Below are 17,882 nucleotides of genomic sequence, written 5' to 3' on the forward strand. Positions count from 1 at the left end.
GGGATCCAATACATGTGTTCTAGCAAACCAAGTGGAAGCTCCTTGGCCTTTTATGACCAGGCCTTGGAAGTCACATAATGTCCCTTCCACTGTATTCTTGGTCAAAGCAAAATTCAAGGAATGAGAATGTAGATTCTTTCACTGTTTTAAAACTTTCATACCTTGGAAATTACTATTTTCATGCTCATTTTCCTTACCTGTGAAATGGAGGTACTATAAGTATGAGTTAAATGAGATATCTTTTAAAGTGACCCAATACATAGCAAGTGGTTGATAAATATTAGGTAGTAGAGGCCCAGTGCACGAATTCGTGCAGGGGTGAGGTCCGACTGGCCTGCCAGTAATGGGGCCCATCGGGCCGAGCCAGTGGGGTGACATGTTGACCAATGTCACCTCAATAAATTTAATTTAAAAAAAAGAAAACAGGGCCCCAAGACCTTGAGAGAGGATAAGCACATACCCAATTTGCCTGGAACATTCTCCATTTACATCTGCCATTCTAGCACAGTTATTAATAGTGCCACATTTTATTCTCAAATGTTTCCCAATGTGGATAATAAATTATACAATATTACTCAAAGAACCTTCTAGAATTCTTAAATCTCAATAATGTTGGTAAAGGAGAAACTGCCCTTGACCCTCTGACACTCTCCTATCGTAGCAGAGGTGCTCATAGGTAACACTGGAGCGTGGGAAACTTGCCTCTCACCGAGGAGGTGGGGAGGCTGCTGTGGGAAATCTCCCTTATGACATCCCAGTGAACCAGCCTAGGGTGCTGAATCACTGGCAGCATTTCTCAAAAGTGGATTAAGAAATGACTTCCCATTAACTCAAAGGGTGTGGGGCTGTCCCTGGTCCAACATGACTAGAAAGGAATCACCTGGCTAGCTTTGACTTATGTTGAAACGTGGCTTAAGTCCACTCTGAAATCCTGTTTCCTGTGGTTCTCCAAGGGTCTCCGGGTATCACCACAGATATTTTTCAGGAAGTATTGACTGGCGAGTGCTTTTGGGGTATGCTGTAAAGGAGTTTGAAATGGGACAAAATTGGATTAGGATTAAACTGTAAAGAAGCGAATGCTCTGATATTTACCCTTACCTGGAAAAACAGGTTTAAAAGATACAGGAAATCCGGCCACAGGCTCACTCAAGAAAGAAGTTTGAAAGAATGTGTCATCACCTCAGTCCTGCCAATTGCCATTTTTGGAAGTGAGCAGGGACTTTTTTGCTTTCTGGCTGGTATTCCTCATTTTACAAGGCCCGGTTTTAAGTTCTGCTTTGCCCAAGAAACTTTCCTGGGTTACCACAGACTGCCTCACCTTTCCTTGACTTCTGCTTCTCCCCACTTCTTGAGCTGGACTTTATTTTAAAAACTTATCTGGCCATTCTCCTGTCATGACAATAACCTTTGATATAGCACTTCTGTGTGCCAAAGACTGTGCTGAGTGCTTTGCAATAATCACTCCTTCTAATCCTCACCACAAGGCAAGCACTGTTACTTCCATTTTATAGATAAGAAAAATAGATAACATTGTATGATTATTTATGTGTCAAGCATTACATAATTCCTTTCCACCTAATTTGTAAACCTCTCAAGAACAGCAAATATGTCTCTTACCTCTTGTTACTTAATTTCCCTACATACAGTAGGAATGCAAAGGAGCAAGTTATTAATATTCATGGCTGATATTACTTTCTATCTGCTTCATGAAGATAGGATTTAAAAAATATGTTTTTGCTGATTTTTTAGAGAGAGAGGAAGGGAGAGGGATAGAGAAATAGAAACATTGATGAGAGAGAAACATCATCAAATTGGCTACCTCCTGCACGCCCCCTTCTGGGGATCCAGCCCACAGCCCAGGCATGTGCCAAAGGGAATGGAACCATGATCTCTTGGTTCCTGGGTCGACGCCCAACCATTGAGCTACACTGCTGAACTGAAGACAGGATTTTAAACATAAAGATGGATTGAAGGCCTCTACAATCCATCTTTAAAGCCCTGGAAACCTCAGAAAGCCAGGGGAATTAAGTATGAAGAGAAGGGATCGTAAGTATGTGGGACTTGTGATTTTTAGAGTCCATTGATGTTGCTTTTAACACACAGGAAGCTTTGCTCAGCATTTGTTTAAAAAAGGAAGAAAATGTTTAAAATGTTAGGCACATTGTGACTATTTGAATATTCTCTGGTTGATTTCCTGTATTACATCTTTGAAAATGTCCTGATTTTCCTGTGTATTCTAGTGCTGAGTGGTATTTACTGTTGCAGGCTAAAACATTGGATTTGACCCTTAACTGGAAGTGTCAATATCAGCATCAGCTGTGGTGAAAGAGATGTTGAACAGTGACAAATTGAAATGGAAACACATTTGAATTTTGACCTTAAAATAAGCCCCATATACTAAACTAGAGGCCCGATGCATGAAATTCATGCAAGAGTAGGCCTTCCTTCCCCCGGCTGCCAGCACCAGCTTCCCTCCGGCACCCGGGACCTGGGACCCAGGCTTCCCTCACAGAGGGAGGCCCTGTCCACCCACTGTAGCCTGCCAGTAAGTGGCCTGGGCTTCTCTCTTTGAGGCAATTGTGGAGCCCCCTGATTGATTGCCCCGCCTGCCGGTGGCCTGGGCCTCCCTCTGCAGGGCAATCATGGGGCCATGGCCCGGCCCCTGACCAATCGCAGTGTACCCGCATTGGCTGGCCTAGTGTCAGTGGGTGTCATAGTGTGTCCCGGATGGTCATCTGGATGGTCATTCCGCTGTTCAGCTGTTTGGTTGATTTGCATATTATGCTTTTATTACATAGAATAAGTACATAAATGCATATGAAATAAGTATGCATACTTTATTATAACTTTAAGTCTGATTTAAAAAAAAATATATATATATATTTTATTGATTTCAGAGAGGGAGAGGGAGAGAAACATCATTGATGACAGAGAATCATTGATCAGCTGCCTCCTGCACGCCCCACACTGGGGATCGATCTTACAACCTGGGCATATGCCCTGACCTGGAATTGAACCGTGACCTCCTGGTTCATAGGTTGATCCTCAACCACTGAGCCACATTGGCCAAGCAATTATGATTTTTATTGTCAAAAATATTTTCCTTTGAAGTTCTTTGACTCTTGCCTTGGAGAGTTGGCCAAATAGCATTTTTTTTTTTTTTTTTTTTTTTTGTCTCGCATACCCAAATTGTCAGATACTCTGTGTGAAGAGGCCTTTCAAGGCAGAATCATAAAATTACAGATGGAAAATTAGGTAATTTTATCTGTCCTTTTTCCAATACAGGCTGTTTCCTTATAAAATGCTCTCAAATATTTTTTCATCCTCATTTAGAGTTATACAAGTGATAGGACCATTACTGGTTTGGTTGCCCTGAGAGATTATTCCACAGAATTATGGGACTAGCTGCAGGTATATTTTTCCTATGATTTTCAACCTAAAATTTCTTTTGCTCAATTTCATTTCATTACCCCTTGGACCACCTGTACAGTTCTTCACAGAAGATTGCAAGGTGCACGATTTGATAGAAAATGAAACCTCCACCAAAGTCCATTAAGGAAAAAAAAAAAAAAAGCATATGGGAGTCTCAGGTTGATCACAGTTAGAGAAGATTGTTCCAAAGAGAAAATGCTTAGTCCTTAATTGCTCATCAGTAATCAACCCTCCTATATTTTACATTCAGTTGAATGATTCTTTCTTCTAAAGAATTGAGGTCATTCTGATTTCCTTAAGGAGTGAGGGGTGTGTGTGTGTGTGTGTGTGTGTGTGTGTGTGTGAGATATGCATGGAAAAAATAAAAAATACATTGAAAATTTCCCCTTATCCTTTGGCCCTATGTGTCCTCAAACCTTTTTATTTTAGGCTTGTTACTTCTCTCATCTTTTTCCATCATCAAGACAGCAGGAACCACAGAAACTATCTATATCTTTCCATCTTTCAACAAAGAATACTCATAATAATTATGGGAACTGGGTCCATTCACGTTTGATGTGCATAAACCTACTTTATTTATTGTGTGTTTATTGACACAACAAAAGGATGGTGGACATTTCTTAAACATAATCACAGAACTGGATTAGAAAAGGTTCCTAAATGCCTTTTTAAGTAGGTATAAAAACATCAGGCCTCTCATTTATGGAAACATGAACGAAATAAGCACCTTGATCGACTTAGTTTTGGATTGTTAGAATTCATTCCCTAGTACGTTAGACTTGTATCAGTATGTTCAGTTCAGCTGCATACGCTAGCCATATCCTGGGCCTTTCCAATTTGACAGTCCCAGAGACACTAACCTCAAGGCTTGATCTGTGTTGTATTGGTCCCTGTAGTCCACAGCTGAGCCCAGTGCCTGGCAGACATCAGGTGCTTTGTTGGATAATTGAAACATGAGTCATGCACAAATTAGAAAAAAGGTAGTAAGAGCTGTCATGTGTCTAATATTTTTGACACCTAGCACTGATTATTTTTAATAAACTACAGATGAAAAATGTATTTCAGTAATAATTGTGATATGAAGTGAATAAAAATAACAGCTAGAAAAGAAACATAGACAAAATTTAATTATATTTAATATATGTAATCATGCAAATAAATAAATTACAAATAAAAATAAAACATGTTACAGAACAAAAATATTTTGGCTGCATATATATAAATACATACAATACATTCATAATTTCTTGAGAGAAGGGAAACTATTTTATACTATCCTGTACAGTACTCTGTTCTATTATTTCCAGAGGCAGAATTGAAGTAATTGAAGTTTACCTTTTTTTCTTCCCAATTATTGTTTGCTTTGAATCCATTGTTTTATACTTTTAAAGCTGCAGTTCCCTAAAGGTTGGAGACATAACTGCCCCTAGGCAAGGTCAAAGGATTCTGAGCCATTCTGAATTTACTTTCAAAATGAATGTGGGCAGCTGAGTCTCCGGACAAATGGGATTTCTTTGACTTGACTTCCATGTCTAATACAATGTTTGTTAAAGAATAATATATTCTTTATATATTTGAAGATGATATATGTATAATTAAAATTCAACAGTAACCACAGCAATTGTTTAGAACTTGGACCAACAAAAGATATTTTGGGTGGGAAGAGTATTTTATCATTGACATTGTTTAGAGTTGACGGAGCATGGGGAAAATAAAAAGCAGTGTACCTTTGAGTTTATTATTTATTTTAGTTTATTATTTAAAAAATTTTAAATTCTCTACAGACTATGATGAATTGCTTGCACCTGGGGCAGACCGATTCTATTGTCCTGTCCTTGGTACTAGTACACAATTATGGGAGACATTAATTTTGCTTTGAACACAATTTTATTTTTTAAAATGTTAAAAATTTCAAGTTATCAAGTTTGATGTCCATGGTTTTTGGTACCCAATTAATATTTTTTTGAATGCTTAACTAGCAGAGAGTGTAGGGTGGGTGAAATCCTGCAGAAGGGGCCTGTGGGTGGTCGGAGAGTAGCAGGTCATATCAGGGCCTGGGGGCGGGAGAGCAAGGACATCTGCACTTTAGAAAGGGAAGTGAGCAGTAGCCCAAAGAACTGATTTTACGTTCTGTTGGTGATTATCTTGGACTGGCAATGGGAATTACAGAAGCAAGTCAGTTTTTCTAGGCTTAACTTCCAATCTCATTCTTTTAATTTTTACCTTTGATCAGTGTTAGCCGTACATGTTTTCCCCATTCTATTGCCCAGTTCCTGAAGAGATCCCTCCCACTCTTCCTTCTGTGGCTTATCTGCTTCTGTCAGGCAATTCCATAGTGAAACTGTGCAAAACAGTGAAACACTAACAGTGTCTCAGAGTCATCTGGAACATTTGTATGCCAACTGTGTGGTGCAGGTAGGGAGTTCTTTGCATGAAATTCTCTCTGACACTCTTCGTTTCTTGTAGTTGGCAGGGAAACCCTTGCTATCCTTTGCAGGCTTTGTGTGTACTTCCTCTCCAGTTGGAGCAAGGGTAACCAATAAGTACTATTGTTGTTGTTTTTAATCCTCACCTGAGGATATTTTCCCATTGATATTTAGAAAGAGTGGAAGGGAGAGGGAGAGACACAGAGAAACATCGATGTGAAAAAGACACATGGATTGGTTGTCTTCCACACAGGCTTGCAACTGCAGTTGGTGCCTTTGACTGGAATCGAACTTGGGACCCTTCATTCTGAGGGCCGATGCTCTATCCACTGAGCTAAACCGACTAGGGCCAATAAGTGCTATTTTTAAAAAATATATTTTTATTGATTTCAGAGAGGAAGGGAGAGGGAGAGAGAGATAGAAACATCAGTGATGAAAGAGAATCATTGATCGGCTGTCTCCTGCATGCCCCCCACTGGGGATCGAGCCCACAACCTGGGCATGTACCCTGAACAGGAATTGAACCACAACCTTAAAAAGGAAGGAAATTCTGATACATGCTACACCATGGATGAACCTTGAGGACACTATGCTAAGTGAAATAAGCCAGTCACAAAAAGACAAATATTGTATGATTTTGTTCATATAGGGTATCTATAGGAGCCAAATGCACAGAGGCCGAAAGTAGAATTCTGGTTGCCAGGGGCTAAGGGCAGAGGAGAATGGAGAATTGTTGTTTAATGGGTACAGAGTTTTAGTTTGGAAGGATAAAAAGTTCTGGAGATGGATGATTGTGATGGTTGCACAACAATATGAATGTATTTAATGCCACTGAACTATACACCCAAAAATGGTTACGTAAAATTTTATCTGTTGTACACGATGTTACTATACTTAACACAACTAAACTGTACACTTTAAAATGGTAAGATGATAAATCCAATATTATGTGTGTTTTTTTCCACACACACAAAAATTATAATCTGATGAAAGGTATGCACTTTCATCCCAGAGAACTGCATGGGAAAATAAATTATGTGTATTTTACCCCAATAAAAGATAATTTGAAAAATAGATTTCCAAGTTTGATTGTTACATGTCACTCTTGACATAAAATAACAGAGAATGATTTTCAGTGAGTTAGAGTCTGATGGCAGGAGCCACATGATCCTGCTCATCACAGCCAAGTTTTTAAATAATGGTTGGTGGTCAGAGTAGTTCAAATAGGACATGTGGTTGAGTGGTGTCACCTTATGCTTCCCAGGTCAAAGAGATCAACAGAAGAGTAAATCAGAAAAGCCAATGGCCACCACTGTCTAGGTGTATGGTGGACTCTGAGGTCAAGAGTTTATATCCCAAATGCTTCCTTATTGTATTTCAAGATCCAAATGATCACTTGAGCTCCTGTTGCATCTTAGCTGAGGCTGCTCATGCAAGTTGACTTTTGGCAAAATGAAGTAAGTGACTCTAAGCAAAATTAGATGTCATGTGAATTCAAAGCAAAGTTTGAAAGAATAGAGGCCTTTGAGTGGTGTAATGCCATATCCTTCTTTTGACATTTAGGTCACCAGGCCAGAGGTGTCATGGATTATTTGTAAAAGAAAGTTATGATTACTGGTGGAGACTACTTGGCAGTAAGAAAACACAACAACGATGATTTGACTTAAGCCTTTCCTCTCCAGGGCTAACGAATGCAACCATTTCTTTTCAAAATATACTGAGGAACTAGGAGAAAGGGGGATTATTATCTCCACTTTATAGAAGGTGAAACTGAGGCACAGAAAAGTAATTTGAGTTTGAGGCTAGGGTAAGAAACAGGCTTCTAGTTTCCTGATCTCAGGGCCTCCTGGCTAGAAGTAGCTTGCCTTCTTGATCTCGCTCAACAAAGCTTTTCCCCAAAGTCTCCAGATGGTTGGCCCCCTCCATAAGCTTTCTAGGCAAAGAAGCCACACGAGGAGATTTGGACTTTCAGGTACCTCCTGGGGTGAGCGAATAGGTGGAGCACCATCACATAACTTCACCTTTGGTTGGAGAATCTCAGTTTCCTTGCCTGCCACATTTTGTTGTTTCTAACTTCATTTGAGCAGAAAAAAAAAAAGAAAAGAAGAGAGAGAGATTGTAATTTCAGTAAGCTCCATTTTCTTGGCTTAGTCCACAAACCCCGGTTAAGTGCCATCCTGAATAAGTGTTTCCTCTGTGTTCAGGGAGAAACCACCCCCTGACCCAGAGATGGGTTTCACAACATGCAGATGGAGGGTTTCCGAAGTCCTCAGCTGGAGCAGCTAAATAAGACTGAGACAACACAATCCCATGGACAAAGGTCAGAACTATTTTAAACTCTGACTGAGGCTCTGGGACAAGGACCTTCTTGTCCGATTCCCTATTTTCAGTGATTCACAAGCCTAAACTTCTTTCATGAGGGAGTGTGGAGCCACATCCCTCTTTCAGATTTGTTTGTGAGTTAAAGTAGTTCTCATCTTCAATCTTCTTGGAGTGTCTTCTGACAGACATAAAATTCCACAGACTGTGAGTCTAGAGGAGTCTCCTGCAGGAAGTCAGGGAGCTTGGAATGAAAATCCCTGAGGAGGATCCTGAGTGTAGCAGGAAGTGGGTTTGCTGGTGCTTGGATGGCCCCACAGAAACTCTGAGCCAATAGGTCAGTTGGGGGTTGGGGGAGGGGCAGGGGCTGACTCCTCCCAGAGGTGACAGTGCTAGAAGGCTTCTGCACCACTGTCATGTAGGCTTGTCCTGTGCCTGCTGAAGTGTCTGCATTGTGCCAGCGTTTCAGTCTAGATCCCGTGCAGTTAGGATGATAGACACACCCTTAGTTGCTTGACGACACAGGCCTCAAATTCCATAATTACAGGCCTGTTTGGAGTGATCACCCTCATATTTCTGGGTTGTTTCTCCGAAGTGAATGCTGCAATATAAAAGCCTGGTTAGGCAGTTTTCACATATCCTGTGGTTTTTAAATTTGCCTCTTCTCTCCTTTTTCTTAGAACTTCATCTATTGTGGAAACGTCTCAAATCACTGTTTTTGAATTGTTTAAGATCTGTTTGGTTCTAGAGTGTCATTTAGGATTGCTGTTTCCTTGTTGATTTTTTGTCTGGAAGATTTGTCCAGTGATGTCAGTGGGGTGTTAAAGTCCCCTACTATGATTGCAAATAAATAAATAAATAAATAAATAAATAAAATAAGACCTCAGTTTGGTGCAGATAGAGCAAAGGTTGATAAATGTAGCCTAAGCTAGCCTTCTGGGACTGTGCTTAGAGCAATAATAAGGATAAGTTACTGTTTATTGACTCCTTGGCAGGCACGGTGCAAATACTTTACATATATTATCTAATTTAATCTACATAATAATCCTGTGAGATCATTTTACATGAAAAAAAACAACAAGGTTTAGGGAAGTTAGATAATTTTCCCTAAGGTACACAGTGGATAGAACTAAGATTCCATCTCAGATCTTTACAACACTATATGCAATATAGCAATTTTACTGCAACTTTGGAAATAAACATTGGACCTTCACTAATGCCATGGTCTTTGTGGATATCGCAAAATTAAATATTTTCTAAATGTTCTTCTCTCTCTCTCTTTCTTTTTTAAAAAAATGCCCCTGAAGTCAGTGAGAAACTCTGGTAAGTTGCCCTTTTCATTTGTTTATAAGAGGAAATGTGAACTTTGTGATTGTTCTACACATTCTTGCCACTTCCCTAAATCAAAGAAAACAAGAGCCACAAAAGCATGGCTGTAATGCATGTTTTCATATCATAAGGTCAAAAACCAAAGATCCTTTAACTTGCCATGAGGAAATAGTGGGAAGAGAGCATTGTCACAAAAAATACCAGGAATTGCAAAAATAAATAAATAAACAAGAGGAGTGTTGAGGGGGCGGAGAGAAGAAATTAACATTTTGTTTCTGAATTCTGGTCCAAATCTAATGTTTTCACAAGTAACAATCCAGCAAAAGACTGAAGGCGTCTAGATTTGGTTGTATCAACACTCCACCCACAAAGTATAATGGAGAATTGATTACCACCCCCCTCCGTTTCTCTGCAGAGGTCAAGCAAACAGCAGAATGCTTGACTTTTGCTACGCCTTTGTCTACACCCTAGAGTAAGGGGAGAGTTAAGCCAAATTATCCAGAATTTAAAGTCAAAGAAAAAGGAATTTGGCTCTAATTATTTGGTAAAAGTGTTTGGAAGCCTGACTTATTTACACTAACTTTTATCTTTATTTGTTATAAACAGAGTGACTTTGTGTTTAGACCCTTTCAACGGATAGCTCTTCAAGATTTTTTTAGTTTCTCAACTTATCTCTACTCCAATAAGGAGAGGCAGTTTCATGTTTCGTAGGGAGAGAGAGGATGAGCCTTGAGAGTTGGTTTTTAGTCCCTTGCCAGTGCTGGGGCAGGATGCAAGCAGGGCTTCTCAACCCCAACTGCCATCAGAATCACTGGGGAAGCTTTTAATTAATTAATAAATAAACGAATAAGTAAATAAATAAATAAATCACTGGGGAAGCTATAAATAAATAAATAAATTAAAAAATTAAAATAAAATGATACCAGTGGCCTGATTCCATCTAAGGCCAACCAAATCAGGATCTCTGAGTATGGAGCTTAGGTCGGAATATTTTTGTGTGTGTGTTTGTTTTGTTAATCTTCGCCCGAGGATATCTTTTCCATTGATTTTTAGAGAGTGGAAGGAAGAGGGAGAGACAGAGAGAAACACCAATGTGAGAGAGACACATCAATTGGTTGCCTCTGCATACGCCAGACCAGGGACTGGAGCCTGCAACGGAATCGAACCCGGGACCCTTCAGTCTGCAGGCCGACGCTCTATCCACTGAGCCAAATTAACTAGGGAAGAAATTTGTATGTTCTGATGAGTACTGCTCAGTAGAGAAGAGTAACTTTGACCAAAACGGTGTATTTTAAAATTATTTAGAAATTGCTTTCACAAAGTCCTTTGGCTTTATACTTTACTATTTGTACAGGTACATTTATTTACCATACCTATTTGATGGTATGGTAGTGGTTCTCTTAACTTTATTTTGCATCCAAATTACCCAGGGAACTTAGTAAAATACAGTTTGCTGGGCCCCGTTGCCAGGGCTTCTGGTTTGGTGGGTGTGGGGTGGGGCCTAATAATTTGCATTTCTAACAAGGTACCAGGTGATGCTGGTCCTGGGACCTCAGCAAACTAAGGTAGAACTTGAACACCTCTCCCCAAAATCTCATTACAAGTGTGTGAAGAATAATGTGAATATCTCACTTAGTATTATTCTGTGTTATTCCAAAATGGATTTGAACAATTTTCTATAAGTATACACAATAGGTCAAAATTTCAAATTAAAAAAGGACAAAAAGATGTGGGTGAAAAGTAAGGGTTGAGGAGTAAAATAAAATGGAGTTAGTACATACATATAGAAACTATTTAAAAAATTTAAAAAAGAACATGTATTTCATTATTTATCAATATGCACCTTTGAGAATATCAGTTCTGTTTAGCAAATCTAGTTGTTGTTGTTTTTAAAGATTGTGGAGTGGGAGGCCAGATCACAGGAGCAGCACAGTGACACTTAAGTGAGTTGCTCAGGTCCTCAGTTTCCCCATCTGGTGTGAAAGCCCCCAAGCTCCTGGGCTGCAGGTCGTAACCCGCATACCTAGATAGCAAATCTTATATCATTTCTGAGCCTTTTCTGAAGTGCTTTCAAAACGTAAGTAATAGAACATTTAACTATTCTAAAATAAAGTAAAAATGAAAAATTTCCAGGCCAATCCTAAGGATGCCAGCCAACTATGTGAGGTCCCATTTTGTTTTCCTTATGCACGTTGACTGCTTTCAAATGGAATACAGTAAAATGGATGAGTGGTGACATGCCTGGTTTATTAAATACAGCTGTGTATAGTAGATAACTAAACTGCAAAAAACAAACAAACAACCAAACGTATTTGGAGGCTTGAAATTTTTAGATGCATTACACAGGAGCACACAGTCAAAAGCAAAAAGATAGTCTAGCAAATGAAGCGAGTCAGCTGGAGACTGTAGATCCTGATCCGGCACCCTGTCAAACAGGAAGCTGCCATGGTAGGTGATTTACTGAGAAAAGCCAGGTCTTGGATTTTTATACAAAATATCATACATTTTAAATGTTGACAACAAATTCAATTTGAAAAATAATGCTATGTGAATCAAACAAAACACGTGTGAGCCAGATTTAGCCTTACTAATTGTCCACTCCCATTTTTAGGGATTAATTTCACCTGGTTAATTACCCACAGCGCTGTGCTCTGGTCAGGTTGCTACCCAGGCAGCTAAACAATTTGTTGACTCCCATTTACATGGTTGTTCTTTAATCCACTGGTTCTCTAAGTGTGGTTTTAAGTCGCATCAGCAGTATCTGGGAACTTGTTAGAAATGCAAATTAGATTTGCACACCTCAAGTAGGCAAATTTGAAAGGGTCTTCCCCAGCCCTACTGAACCAGAAACTCTGGGAATGGCGCCAGAAATCTGTTTTTAACAAGCCCCTCCATGTGATTCTGAGGCTCACTAAAAGTTTGAGGGCCCCAATTTACTTGAAGAGAATTTAAGGCAGCCTCATAAAACAGAACTCATCTACTGGGTTGGTAATGAGACGTACCAGCATAGCATGCCAGAGCCAGAGCTCACTGTACACATTTTTAAAAAGATATAATTCCAAAGTAGAGGAAGAGTCTCATTTGAGAAGTTTGCTGAAGAATAGCTGTCAGTTTAGGGGTTGGTGTCAGTGACCATTTTTACTCATTCCTGCCAACACCTCTAGTTGTTGTGGTTTTCTCTCTCACCCACATTCACCTATTTTGGAGAGCAGCCCTTGCATAGTTTTTGAGGACCCAGAGAACACAAGTGTACATATAGATCCTTACAACTATTCTTTTAGTGGGAAAATTATTTCCAATATACAAATGTGTCAAGACGCGTCTGTAGAAGGACACTGACTCTGAATGAAAAAAAAAACACCAAACACTTCAATCTTAAATCAGTATATTTACCATCATCTAGATGTTTGGCAACAAACAGCAACATTCCAACTTGTTATTGAAATTTGGACATTTGAACATGCTATTTTCTTCCATATGTTGGACACCTTGAAGTTAGCATGACATGATATCAGAAGCACTAGTGGGCACTAAGGAAACTTGTTCCACGTCTGCCCATACTCGTCTGTGTGCCTTGGACTGGTCATTTGCAACTTCCGTTTCCTCAGTCTATAAAATGAAGGACTTGCACTGACTGATCTCTGAGAGATTTCAGCTCTGAAAAAGTTCTGTGATATTAAAGCTTAGAGTCATGTAGGTTCTGAGTCTTAGCTGAAGCTTCTTTAATTGTTTGGCTATCTGCGGCTTGTGTATTCACATGCATTCCATTTAAATCACATGTTGTGAGCTCATTTAATTGAACTTTTATAGTAATACTTAAGCATTTATACATTGCTTTTCATCTGCAAAACACTTAATATACTTATGAATCCTTCCAGTAACCCATCTAGCACAAGTACTCAGTTCAAGACTGAAGTTTGTTGGCGGTGATGGTATTATGGGTCCTTTCCTATTTTAAGAGGATCTAACCAAAGTCAGAAGGAAATATTACTTACTGTACCAAAGTGAAGGTTTCTATTGCAAGAAAATAGAAAAATCTATGTAGTGTATGTTTTTGGCTGCTGGCTTGCAGGTTTGTAGTCTTAAATGTTCTCTGTAGCTTACCAGAGAGCAATGCCTTTTAAAATAATGCCAAACACATGTTTAACTTTGGTAGCCTTTACTCTTTCATGAAAATGTAACTTTGAATAGGGTGTATAATCAGAGACCCAGTAATAAAGATATTGCTTAAGATTTTAAAGTTTGGTTTGAGGATTCATAATGCTGATACTGAAAGAACAGTGTGAATGGAGTGAGGGGCTGTGCAAACGGATAGCAAGGATAAAAGGTGAAGGGGAGGAAAGAAAGATGAATTCTGTGGAGGTGATTGTGTAACTGCAGAAGAATTTCACTATCTTCCCAGTGTTCTCAAAGATAGGACCGCTTGTACTGAGGTGAATGTCAGAAGTACCTGTGTGAATAATTCTCTTGTATGAAATTAGATCACTTTTTAGCATAATGCTTATACATTTGCTGTGCTTTAAAAAGAAGTTTTGATCAGACTTTTCTTTTGCCACCTGCTTTAATTCTAGAATTAATTTGTCTGTAAATTCCAAATTCACTATATTTTAATTTTAAAGGTGTTTCAAGGTCATAGATATTTGTGAAATTGCTGCTTAAGCTATATATATCCATAGAGTTTTATGTTCTGATTTAAAAGAAAAACACCCTGAAGCTAGTTCATTCATATTTAACGATGCTGTGAAAATGTAGCTTTGCTAACCTGTGCTTTTAAGTTAGACAGTCTTTTCCTGGCAAATATTTTAGATTGTCTGCCCTGGAACTTCTTCTAGCTGTTGTGCTCACACTGTTATAAAAACATGCATTTGTCTCAGAAAACACTATACTGTTTTCATATTTATTCATTCACCAAACCTAAATTTCCAAAAGTACTAAAATTTGCTATCAGATGAAAACATGTTGTAGGGGAGCAGCTGAGAGTGGCCATCTCTTTGTTTCCAGCTGAGCTGCTCCTGGTCCGGCACTTCCATGAGGTCCCAGCAGGCCTTGGGGCTGTGCTCATCTTAGCAGGTTCTGAAATGCTATGTTTTCTCTTGATACAGCGTTGATATGGCATTGAGGTGACTAACTAGCATCTCATGCTAATCTACTCATGTGATACTTTTTCATAGAGACTCTAATTTATAGTATGAGGCAGAGATAGACCTTATTTATTTGTAATGATTTTTTTTTCAGAGAAAAGGGAGAGAGAGAGAGAGAGAGAGAGAGAGAGAGAGAGAGAGAGAGAGACATCAATCTGTTGACTCCTGCAGGCACCCTGAATGGGGATGGAACCTGCAACCTGAGTATGTGCCCTGACCTGGAATCACACCAGCGACCTTTTGGTGTGCAGGATGATACTCAACCAACTGAGCCATACCGGCCAGGGCGAGATAGACCATTTTTGAAATTAGACTACTCTAAAGAATTCCTGCGTCTCAAGATCTCCCAGATCAGTAGCCAGAAGTTTTCTCTGGGAGAAAAGAATCACCTTATACAACGGAAGCTGGTGAACTATGGGGGCTATTTTGTCCAGGAAACAGTAGAGCCAGGGTAATTGTCTTCATTAGTCCTCAGGAGGTCTTTCTTTCTTACACAATGTCGAAGGAATGATCACACATTTTTTCTTTCTAATATTTATTTTTCCTGACATTGCAACTATCCAGGTGGAAGTAATTTTTCCGTGCTCCATAAATCTGCTCCTTCACAACTTAGTACATTCTGCTTTATGTTTTTATGAACTGTCTACATATCTTATTTTCTGTATTAATTTAAGTTCTTTTGGGCAGATATAAACTATTAACCTCTCTGTCTCTCTTTGTGCCTATAATTCTACCTTGCACATGAGACTGAATACAAGATTATCCATTCTATATATTCAATTCAATTAACATTTATTATGAGGCCCTCTTTTTTTTCTTTTCACCAAATAGTTCCTTCAATGAAACATCTCAATAGTGATCCTGACTAAAAAAATTCCTACTCCTTGTATTTAAAACATATATTTTTAAATCATGGATCCATAATAATTTCCAAGGAAACACAGCACTTGTCCTCCTCCAATATAGCCATCAAGTGTGCAAGCATATGGTTGGAAATAGACTATCTAATCACCATGGCTTTGGCCAAGAAAAGAAATGCAAAATGCCATTATAGTTTCAGACACTGTAGGAAATGCATCAGAATATCAAAGTATAAATTGCTATATCCTGAAATTCTTCTCATATACTTGCTCTTAAGAGGGTGTCAGAGAGTAGTGTTCATGGTCCATATATTTCAAGTGTGTTAAAACATGCTTCATTGGGATTTCACTTACAACATCGTAAGATGCAACATCGATTTAACCCATACCATTTCTCTAGAGTGCGTTTTTAAAAAAGAAAAGGAATAAAAATGTCTGAGACTGTATTTATATCGATGTCAAGTAGACTTTAAAAATGAACTTAACTAACCTCTTTTCCTAATTCTGTTTAACTCCACTGACACTTTACATTATTGTCTCTTTTTTTGGTACTAAAAAAACTGAAAGCTATGAAAACTTCAGAGATGTCTCCCATCTTTATCCTTGTCCTTTTCTCTCCCCTCTATCTATTTTCACTGAACAATATTCTTTGGAACTCTTTCCTTATTGTACACACAGAGTTTTCTTATTCTCTTTTTATTCTGGAGTATTTGCTTGTAAGGATGTACCATAATTAATATAAAGTCTCCTAATGGTATATATTTAGGTTGTTTTCATTGTTTTGCTATTATAAACAATGATTCAATTAATACATTTTTGCAAATGTCATTTTGCAAATAAGCAAGTATGTTGGTTAAATAAACACTCAAAAATAACATTACTGGAATAATTTCTGTGTGCATCTATTAATTTGTCAATATTGACAAATTATCATAGGGGTTGTCCAAATTTACACCCCCACAGGTATATTTTCAAAACGTTGAATTTTTGCCAATCTCCTAGATAAAATGTAATATCTGAGTATAATTTTAATTTGTACTTCTCTTAAAATGAGTGAGGTCAGTGTATATTCATATGTTAATTATCATTTATATTTCCATTTTTTGTACAATCTGTTCATAAATTTGTCTATTTTTGGGTTCTCATTTTTATTATTAATTTTAGTAGCTCTTTATATATTAGGAAAGTTAGCATTTTGAAATTTAAGTTGAAGGTACTTTTTTGCCAGTTTGTTATAGCTTATATGTGTGTGTGTGTGTGTGTGTTTGTGTCTATGTGTATATTTCAGAAGTTTTTTTAAATGTTGTTAAATTGATCAACTTTTTTTATAGCTTCTAAATTTTGAGTCACATTTAGAGAAGATTTCTATACTTAAAAGTTAAAAATGAGCCTGGCCATTGTGGTTCAGTGATTGAGTGTCAACTTATGAATCAGGAGGTCATGGGTTTGATTTCTGGTCAGGACTCATGCCCAGATTGTGGGCTTGATCCCTGGTAGGAGATGATTCTCTCTCATTATTAATGTTTCTGTCTCTCTCTCCTTCTCTGAAATCAATAAAAAATATATATATTAAGAAAAGTTAAAAACAATTCTCTTTTGTTTCCTTCTAGATATTCCACGGTTTTATTTTTCATATTTAAATCTCAATTTCATTTGGAATTTATCTTGGTATAGGATATCAGATATAGATAAGTAGATTATCTTTTGTCATAAGCAAGAAAACTAAGATAGAAGCTTCCTCTAGTTTGGATAAAAGTGAATCTATCTACTAAAGGAATGGCTCAGATTGGTTACTATGATTACTCATCCCCAAATCCCCTTCACTTTATATTATCTCTATATCTTCCCACTTTCCCAAACTCAGGATCCCAACTTTGAATTAACTAAGAGGAGTAACTCCTCACAATGCAAGCCTAATTAATCATCTTTGATACAATCCAGCATATTTTGTATGCCTGTAAAGGTTCACAGCACTAGATATAATAAATTCCTTAGTCTAAATTCCACATTCAGATTTTAATAGTCAAATATGGTGGCAAGACTAAGAATCACCCAAAAGTGACTACAGAACAAACATTGATTTGGATATAGAAAATCTATGCCATATAGTTCAAATGAGGTGTAAAATGAGGTATATATGTTCAAAGGATAGCATAATCAGTAGATAGAAGATTCTAGTTTCAACTGGAAGGGCTTATTGTAGACATAATTTTTTAAAATTTAATCCTCATCCAAGGATATGTTTTTATTGCTTTTTAGAGAGAGAAGAAGGGGTAGAGAGAGAGAGAGAGACCCATGTAAGAGAGAAACATTGATTGGTTGCCTCCAGTACATACCCTGACTGCGGATTGAACCTACAACCTAGGTTTGTGCCC

The sequence above is a fragment of the Cnephaeus nilssonii genome (assembly GCF_951640355.1).
Source record: "Cnephaeus nilssonii genome assembly, chromosome: 9".
Classification (NCBI taxonomy): Eukaryota; Metazoa; Chordata; class Mammalia; order Chiroptera; family Vespertilionidae; genus Cnephaeus; species Cnephaeus nilssonii.